This window comes from Alligator sinensis, unplaced genomic scaffold (assembly GCF_000455745.1).
Source record: "Alligator sinensis unplaced genomic scaffold, ASM45574v1 scaffold486_1, whole genome shotgun sequence".
In the NCBI taxonomy this organism is placed as follows: Eukaryota; Metazoa; Chordata; order Crocodylia; family Alligatoridae; genus Alligator; species Alligator sinensis.
Window position 1 is genome coordinate 1746706 of NW_005842053.1, and position 9304 is coordinate 1756009.

General features: G+C 40.2%; 1 long non-coding RNA gene across 1 annotated transcript in view; it reads left to right on the forward strand.

Annotated features, from left to right (window-relative positions):
• The window catches only part of LOC102379351, a 116253-nt gene extending 113098 nt beyond the window's left edge, over nt 1-3155 (forward strand). The window contains exon 6 of the long non-coding RNA XR_003093904.1: nt 3137-3155. This is a non-coding gene — a long non-coding RNA (uncharacterized LOC102379351). The remainder of the gene's footprint in view (nt 1-3136) is intronic.
• The last annotated feature ends 6149 nt before the right edge of the window (nt 3156-9304 follow it).

Below are 9304 nucleotides of genomic sequence, written 5' to 3' on the forward strand. Positions count from 1 at the left end.
CACTGCCCACATCCCTCCAGGTCAAAAATGACCCGTCCACCACCACTCTCTGGGTGCGGCCCTCTAGCCAATTTGTGATCCATCTGACTGTGTAGGCATCGACACCACAGTCGCCTAATTTTTTAATAAGGATGGGGTAAGAGACAGGGTCAAAGGCCTTCCTAAAGTCCAAAAAGACTACGTCCAACACAACACCTGCATCCAAGGCTTTTGTGACCTGGTCATAGAAGGTAACCAGGTTGGTCTGACAGGACCTGCCTCTAATGAACCCATGTTGCTTGCCCCTAAGCATGATCTCCCCTGCTGGCCCCTTGCAGATGTGCTCCTGGATAATTTTCTCAAGGAGCTTCCCCAGGACCGAGGTAAGACTAACGCGCCTATAGTTTCCTGGGTCCTCTTTCCTTCTTTTTTTGAAAATGGGGACCACATTGGCCCTTTTCCAGTCCTCTGGCACCTCACCAGAGCACTACGAGTGCTTCTAAAGCTGTGCCAGGGGTCCTGCAAAGATCTCTGCCAATTCCCTAAGCACTCTGGGGTGGAGATCGTCAGGACCTGCTGATTTGAACATGTCTAGTCCCTCCAGAAGATCCCTGATTAGTTCCTCACTGACCCTAGGCCTGGTTGCACCTCCTCTGGGTCCATCTGGAATCTCAGTGGGGGTAGGGGGGTGTCCCTGTCCCTGCTCAGAAAAATGGAAGCAAAGAATCTGTTCAAGAGATTAACTTTGTCATCTGGCGCTACGACAAGATTACCAAGCATGTTCTGCAGAGGCCCCACATTACTTGGTACCTTCTTTTTACCCCCTATGTATTTAAAAAAAGGACTATCTTTGATCTGGGTCGTTAGTCCCAGTTCCATCATTGCCTTAGCCTTCCTAACAACTCCCCTACAATCTCGAACAATAAAATAAAATGGGGGAATGCTATCTGATTTTGGCTCTTATTCCTTGTGCAAGTAATGCAAATACACCTAAGGTATATAGGGCAGGCTTCAGATTCTTAGAAAGAAGCATATATTATGTATCACAAATCTCTTGACTTCTATAGTATTCTTGCATAGCTTAGTTTTATCCAGACTTTTGAAAAAACTGTACCCCTCAAAGTGGGTAAAGAGTTCATGAATTAAGGGTAATCAGAGATTGAATGTGTAAGGGAGAGTTTATAATGTGATCTTCTTTTCATTTGGCAATAGTCTGCATGTAGTTTCAGACTGGACACAGTGCTCAGAATGAAGGACATAAATTCATATCCCAGTTACAAACATAAACCCACCCATTGAAAGGTTGACTTTACAATCTGTGGAAAATCAAACTGCTTGAAGTAGGGAAAGTGGTTGTCTTCTTTCTGATTCTACTGCTCAGGTTGGACAACAAGCTAATACAGAAATGAGAGACTTTCTCTAAAATGAAAGGGTCCATAAAAAAGCCATGTTGCTATTTGCTTTGCTTGTGCCTTAAACCAGCTTGACCTATAAATCCAAGAGCAGTACTGATATTTTGTTCATGACACCAGGTCTTACCTGCCAAATAAGGGAACATCTTTTGATGCTTATGAACTTTCTAGAAGTATCTAGGTAAGGTAAATGTAAGCTGGAGTGTGAGACAAAGAGGAATTTGTGAATAATTTAAAGCCCAGAATTCTCTAGCCATTATTTCCTCTACCATGAAATATATTCCAAATCACAACAACAAAATTTAACACATTAATAAAAACAAGCTAATCAATACTAGCACTAGCACTTAGCTACCTCTAAAGTTCAACACTTAATCATAATTAAGAGAGGAAAAACTGATAAATCCAAGTGTAAGAAATATAAACACAATGAAGTAGGTAACAAACCACCATTAAATCATCAAATTGGTCAAGTCTGGCATTGACTTCAATTATTTCTGTTCAAGTTCAATTGAAGGATCAATTAATCTCTCACACTTAGAATGTATACTTTTTTCCAATTATCAAATTAAGATTTAAGCTAAATCAATGAACACAATGATAGTATAATTATATTAAACCTCTTGCAGTACACAATGAGAGGGAGTGTGTTCATGCAGATAACCACCTGGGTGCTACAGACTGAACAAATGAGCAAAAATATTAGCCATTTTTGCATACAAATATATTATGCTACTATCCCTGCAGCAGGCACTCTTGGTGGGTAGATAGTTATAAACAGAACAGGCAAAATTACATCCTCAGATAATGATTTTTTTTTTCCTAGGGCACCAGGTGTTTTAAATGCCACCAGAAGGATGCTCTAGGCAACACCATGCTGTCCAAGATAGCTTGGCATAGATTAGCTAAATGCTTTTGTGTCTTTGCATATTTTGATTAAGGGCCAGTGTCAGAACTCCTTTGGGCTTTTACTTGGTACAGTAGCTGAAGGATTTTTTTTCTTTATCACAGCTGCCAAAAATATGCCAGTTAAGATAAATACATTTCAATTTAAATGGAAAATTTAATGAACATTTTAAGCCAGGATGTAGGCTACATGCCATCTTACACCCCAACCCTTCCCTTATATGAAGAATGGTGTTGTGATGCTACCAAATGGCCTAGTCATGTAAGGTGGGCTGTCTGCTTTCAGTTCTCAGTGAAGTTAGTCTGAGGTGAGAGTTCAGGGATGCTCAGAAAACTGTAGGCTTGAGACCCCTGTCAACATTATTTCAAGGAGGAAGTTTGAGGTTTCAAATGGGCTGATGGACATTGAAGAGTGCATATATTGTTTCTTAATTTCTGAAAAAGACATAATGCTCCCATATTATAGAACTGTGGAATATATAGTGGAAATATTTGTGTGGGTCTTTTACTTAGTGTTCAGTATTTTACACTGTTTCCACCTTTTCATTAGCAAAGGAACCTTGTCCCGCTGACTGAATTTGTTCTGTTTCATTGGGAGGAGCTAGATGAATCCAAGATTTTCTGTCTGTCACTTTTTTGGTGGCAGACACAGAAGCTTGGCAGTATCAACATACTGTAGAGGAAGTCATTTTCCTTTGTTTAGAATGCAGTGTGTACAGACATTTACATAATAAAATACTCACACAAATAACAGATGGTGAAGAGGCGCTCGTTTTGCCACATGTTGGAAGCATGATACAGTTCCCTGATGAACTAATTTCTCTTACTTTTGCCTACAGATGTCTAACAGCTATTAAACTTTGGGGGTTATTCATCTGGAGAAAGGTTTGAAGACAGCCACACAACAAAAATCTGTCTACAGAATTTTGCTGCTTCAATCAAATGCTGTACCCTGAAAGGGCTTCTCAATACATTGACAACTGTTTTCACTGCCAGACAAAGTAAATAATAATCCCTTTTCCTTGCAACACTTGTTGGGCTGAAATGATTCACCATAGAGGATGATAAATACCACCATTCTTCCCGGTCTTAAATGCCTTTTCCTCTGGAATTTTTAAGTGAAGAAATTGGGAACAGAAACAACCTGCTATGTTAATGCTGCATATTAAAAATATAAGCTCTCAGGTGCATTACCATTAATTTTGAGGTGAATTTAGTACCAAAAAATAAAAGTCTCTCAGATGGAATGAGAGCCTTACAGCCTGTGCATAGTAAAATAAAATAAAGTTACACTTCTATTCCCTAATTAGAGTTATTGGCCTGATCCAGATCTCCCATGCACCCGATTTTTATTGGTTTAACTCTATTGTTCACTCTTTTGCAGAATTACTCCTGATTTACAAAGCTGTGACAGCCAAATCAATTGTCTGGAGGAACATGGAAGGTGCTCTGGGAGCTTGAGGGGCCAGATCCTGCACACCCTGAGAATTCCCATGCAAGATTTGGGAGCATGTCTATAAGTGTGGAAAGTCAAGCTTTTCCTACTTACCATGTCATGCCCCTTGGGTCTCCTGGGTGCATCTCTGTAAGTGGGGAAAGTCAAGATTTCCCTGTTTGCATGACATACCCTGAAGGTCCTGGGGACACATCTTCATAAGAAGGGAAACGCTGACTTTTTCCACTTACAGAGATACTCCCCAAGAATTTCTGCAGTGCATCTTAGTGAGTGGAGAAAGTCAGGTAAGCACTATGAGGTCTTGAGGAGCCTCATCTTGTGCATGAATTGCTGAGGTGTATAGGACTGAAGATAGAGTCCTGGACTGAGCTAGATATACATCAGGATATGCTGTTTCAGTATATGATTGCTAGGGAAGGAGGGCTGATCCAGCAAGGTTCTGTATAGCTCTCAGGAAGTTCAGTCCTCACTGACTGAAACCCATCAGGATACCATGGTGTAGTTATTTTGTTTAGATAAGACTTTCTTCTCTTTATTTCTCAGTGGCATTTTCTGAAGGAGTAGCTCTATGTTCTTCATTTTCTGATGAGTAGAGTCTGAGATCCTTCCTTAGGTTTAAGCACTGCTACTATGATTTATGCTTTTGTCACCTTACTATTGCAATGCTCTCTACACAGGCTAGGACTTCTGTTCATTTGACAGCTAAACTTGAAGTTCTGGTACTTATCTGGTTTATGATCCTCAGCAAGTGACACAGTTTTCTGTTTTTTTCAGTTGCTTCATCTGTAAAATGGGAGTGTTAAATTATTTATGATCTAAATACATATTTTGATACCATCTTTAAGGTGCCATCATGCCATGCATTGTACAAACATAGAAATAGACATAGCTCCTTACCTAAGCATCATTTTGTCTAAAAAGACAAGGCAATGGACATATGCCTAATTCTAGAGAGCCTGCTCCTGGAATCATGTATTGGCACCAGAATCTTAGCCTTCTTGCCAAGAAAAAGACCTTCTGTTTGTAAAAGATTTTTGTATATTGGAGGTGAATGTAACCACTGCAGAGGTGATTGCCTGAGTGTCCAGATAACCTGAAAAATAGCTTTGGGGGGGTGTGAATTTATGTTCTTTTTATTGGATTGTTAACTTTGAAATGTACTGTTCTTGGGACCCCAGCCGGTTACAGCTCAAGACTAGGTGTATACAGGGGGAGGGGGTTACCACTCTATTATATCTGTTCTTGGGCGGTGTTGATCTTGAGTAACAGGACAGAATAGAGGGGGTCTTATGACCCTTACCCACTTTGAGGAGTACACTTTTTTTTCAAAAGCCTGGATAAACTAAGGGTAGAGTACCATCATGAAGGCAGAGCCACAGAAGTCCATGTTTGTATGTACTTAAATCTCTGATTTACTTTAAGATTACAAAGATGGAGAGGGAAACTAAAACTTTCTTTTTCTTTATTTGTATCATCATATGCCTAGGAACTCTAGTCATTTCTCAGGACTTCCTGGTAGTAGGTGCTTTACGAATGTGGAGCTACCAGAAGCTTACAAAAAGCACAATGCACACACACTCAAATATAATACTTAATAAGTAAATAATTCTAGGCTTTCCCTGACTGCTGCTGAGTAAAACCATCAATTTTATTTTTGCAGACCTGATGGCCAATGGCAGTGCTCTGAAAGCAGCTCCAAGGGAAAAGAGCAATGCAAAGTCTTCCTTAGACCTTGGGATTGAAAGCCCTATTTGGTAAAAGTATTAAATATTATTATAAAGAATTTAGTTCTTTATTTAGTAAGCAAATCAGCAAGTTTTTTCCTTCATAAAGAAAGATACATAATAATATGATAATGACCAAAAATGAAATTAAACCCAATGTACCTGATAGTAAATTATGATGCTGAAAGTATTTGTAATTAGCTGTGTTCGAGTTCTTCCAAAACCACATCAAATTGTGATCCTTTTGTTCTGTTCATAAATTATCTGAAAAAATGATGTTCATACTTGTATATTGTTTCTTTATCATGTATTGTTTGTGAAATGGTCTTAACAAGCATGTTTTGAACCTACAGGATTTCACAAAGTGTTCGCAAGTGTAGTTGCCTCTAGTACTTGATATTTCAAGTTAAATATTGTAATATGAATGTAACATTTATAATGCCAGGTGGAACTGGGGGAGGGAGGGACAATCTGCAGAGCTGTGATATCTGTTAATTTGAACTGCAGCTCCCAGAAATCCCCAGGGGTTGGGTAGCAAGGGAAAAAGGAAGAAGAAGCTTGAGGCTAGAATTAAGGGGCAGAGAGAACAGCACGCGCATGGAACCTGGTCAGCCCTAGACAAAGGGATGCACAGCAGAGCTGGGGATCTCACAGGCTCAGTCAGCTAGGACTGTGGACTGAAGGAGCTGCAATCAGACTTGGGAGCAGCTGCAGGCTGCTGTTTCAGCGCTCTAGGGACTAGAGGCTTGTTTGGGGACATCTCTGGAGGTGTGGGGGAGAACTTAAGGTGCCGAGTATATGTTACCACAGTGTTGCTATTTCTTTACCTTTTACCTGTTCCCTCCCTTTGGGCCATTGGCTTGTGACACTAACCCCTATATTAAAGTGGGAACTGCCACTTACTGGGGCTGCAGGGTTGGCACAATATTTAGATTGTGTGACTGGTTATCTAAATCACCTGACCTGGTTTTTGTTCTCTGATTGGATGAGCCAACCCTTAGACTAGGAGCAGTGCAGAATAAATTAAGCTCCTTATGAGGAACGGTCAGTTTGAAATCCCTGGACACTTCACTGCATTCTCTTCCTGCTTCCTACCACTTAAATTTCCAAGCACACGTGCCAGGGTAACAATTTGGATAGAGATATGCACATGTATTTTCTGTGTATTCATATACAGGAGCCTCTGATGCAAATTCCTTTTGGACAGTATCCTTTTTTAGTACAAAAGTGAACAGAATGAGCATGGGTATAATGAGACAGAATTATGAACTGGTATCACAAATATGGTAGGGAATGATTTTTGCCACTAATCAGTCATCTTTGGGTAACAAAGTAACTGTTTCTGGTGGATGTGGCAGGCAGAAAAAGGAAAAGAATATTAAGCTAAATAAGCAGACTTCCAGGACAGACCATTTAAAAAAAAAGAAGAAGACAGACAAAGCAGGTTTGAACACTATTAAAACATGGAATCCTGAAAAGGAAACTTTCTTGGGCAGACCTGTGGAGATCAAATTGTTGAGGAATATAAAACACTGCTTAAAAGCAGCCTACCCTCTAGCTTCAGCTAATTTGCAAGACTGGGGCTAAGAACAGGTGACAGCTTTAGCCTACAGTAAACTCGTCTGGAAGAAGGATGCATCTCAGCAGATTTTATCAGGCTGCAATAAAAGAATGAGCCAGGGCTAGGACTGTTGGAGATCTCGTGATGTATTAAAAGCACTGACAGGCATTTGTGACAAGAGAAGATTTTTCCCTTTGTGAACATCAGCAGAAAGTAAGAAGTCTCCCCACAGGGAACTCTTGCAACTGAAGACAACTGGGATACAATTTTAAACCTGAAAAGAAGGCTTATTTTGTTCACATGAAGTAGTTACCACTGATCTAAAATCCGACTTCATGTTGTGTTCAAAGAAAAATAAGAAAGTAGTTGTAATGTAGTTGGCATTGATCCCTTGTGAAGACACAGCTGATGTAGCTCACAAGCTGAAAAGAGAATAGCATTTTTTTTAATAAAGGGACCAAGGATGTAGAATAGTATATGGGCCTTAAGAATCACAGTAGACCCAATACAAAGCATAAGCAATGATGAATACTTGCTTTTGTGAATACTGGATGTGATAACAGTATGATATAACAAGTCTTTTAGAATACACCAGAGTAGACACCACACGTACCAAGGGGGGATGAAATAAAGACATGTTGGGAGAATTGCTGGGCATTATTTGCTTATGAACATGAAGAGAAGAATAGCACCCAAACAAGAAGTGTAAAATGGCATATATTTAGGCCAGGTACAGACATTACACTTTTACCAGTATAAGTGATCAGAAACTGGTTTGTACTTGTAACAGAACAGAAGTTTGGTGCACACAGACTGGTTTAAACATTGTGAAACCTAGTCTAAGATTTTTCCTGACCCACCAAAGAGTGAATATGTGTTCTGATCACTACCAAGCTAAACTATACCTTTACAGAAAACCGCATGACTTGGATCAATTCTGCCTCAGCCTTTTTGAATGTCTGTACGTAGCCTTACTTTAGATTGTGGGTCTATATTATGTTTCCTCAACATGACCTAGAAATATTACAGCCATCCATAGTTCTACTAACTATCAACATGAATAAGAGTTTCATTATATAGCTCTTAATGTATGTAAAATACTTTGAGGGGGTGTGTGTGTGTGTGTGTGTGTGTACACCAGAACTGAGATTTACTAGGTCAGACCATAGATCCATCTTGCCTAGTATCCTGGCAAGAGTAGATGCTGAAATGGAGAGTGAACAGGGTTTGGACATGGTTTTTTCCCCCTGTTCCCCTTCCACTTGCAGCCTTCATAATTTAGGGTCTAGGAAGTTCTGATTCTGTACACCTAAACTCTTATGCTCTGATTCAATAGCTACTGACGCACCTTTCTTCCAAGAATTTGTCCTATCCTTATTTGAATCTGGCTAAACTGTCAGTTTCCGCAATATCTGGTGGCAATGAGTTCCAAACTTTAATGACACACTGGGCTCATCTACACGAGATGGGTTACTGTTCAGTAGAGCAAATTACAGCACAGTAAGTATCACCGTTTATACATGCAGACACTTACTGCATGGTAATTTGCTCTGCTTTGCAGGTAGCAAATTAACTGTGGAGTAGTTACTGCAAAGTAAGGCACATGTAAATGGCTAACCAGGAGCAAATTTGCTCCTAGTCAGTTGGGCAGCAGAGGGTAGGAGATAGCTCCCTGCCCCTGGGAGCTACCTGCCACCAGGGCGAGCTCTGGTGGCAGAGCCCAGCCCAGAACAATGTCTCCCTGCCCTGGCAGCAGGGAGCTCCTGGCCCTGGCTCCACAATCCCTAGTTTTATGTGACAGAGTAAATAATAAATCCCTATTTCCTTTCTCTTTGCTATTTAGTATTTTGTAAACCCTCATCATGCCCTACCTGCCACAAGCATCTCTTTTCTAAACTGAATGGTCCAAGCCTCTGTAGTCTTTCCTCATATAAACACCCCTCCATACTAATTGTCCTTGTTGTTCTTCTCTATCCTTTCACTAGTTCTTCTCTATCCTTTTTGAGGTGTAGGGACCAAAACTGGGCACAGTATTCAAGGAGTAGAAACACCATGGATGTATAAAGGGGGCATAATGATACTGATGATTTTGTTTACAATTTCCTTCTTAATACTTGTGTTTGTCTTTTTGATAGCTGCTGAGCATTGAGCTAATGTTTTTAGTGAACTGTCCATAATGAATCCGAAATCTCTTTCCTGTGTGGTAATAGCTAATGTAGAGCCCATCAGGGGGTGGTACAGTTTAGGTTATTTTGCCCATATGCAT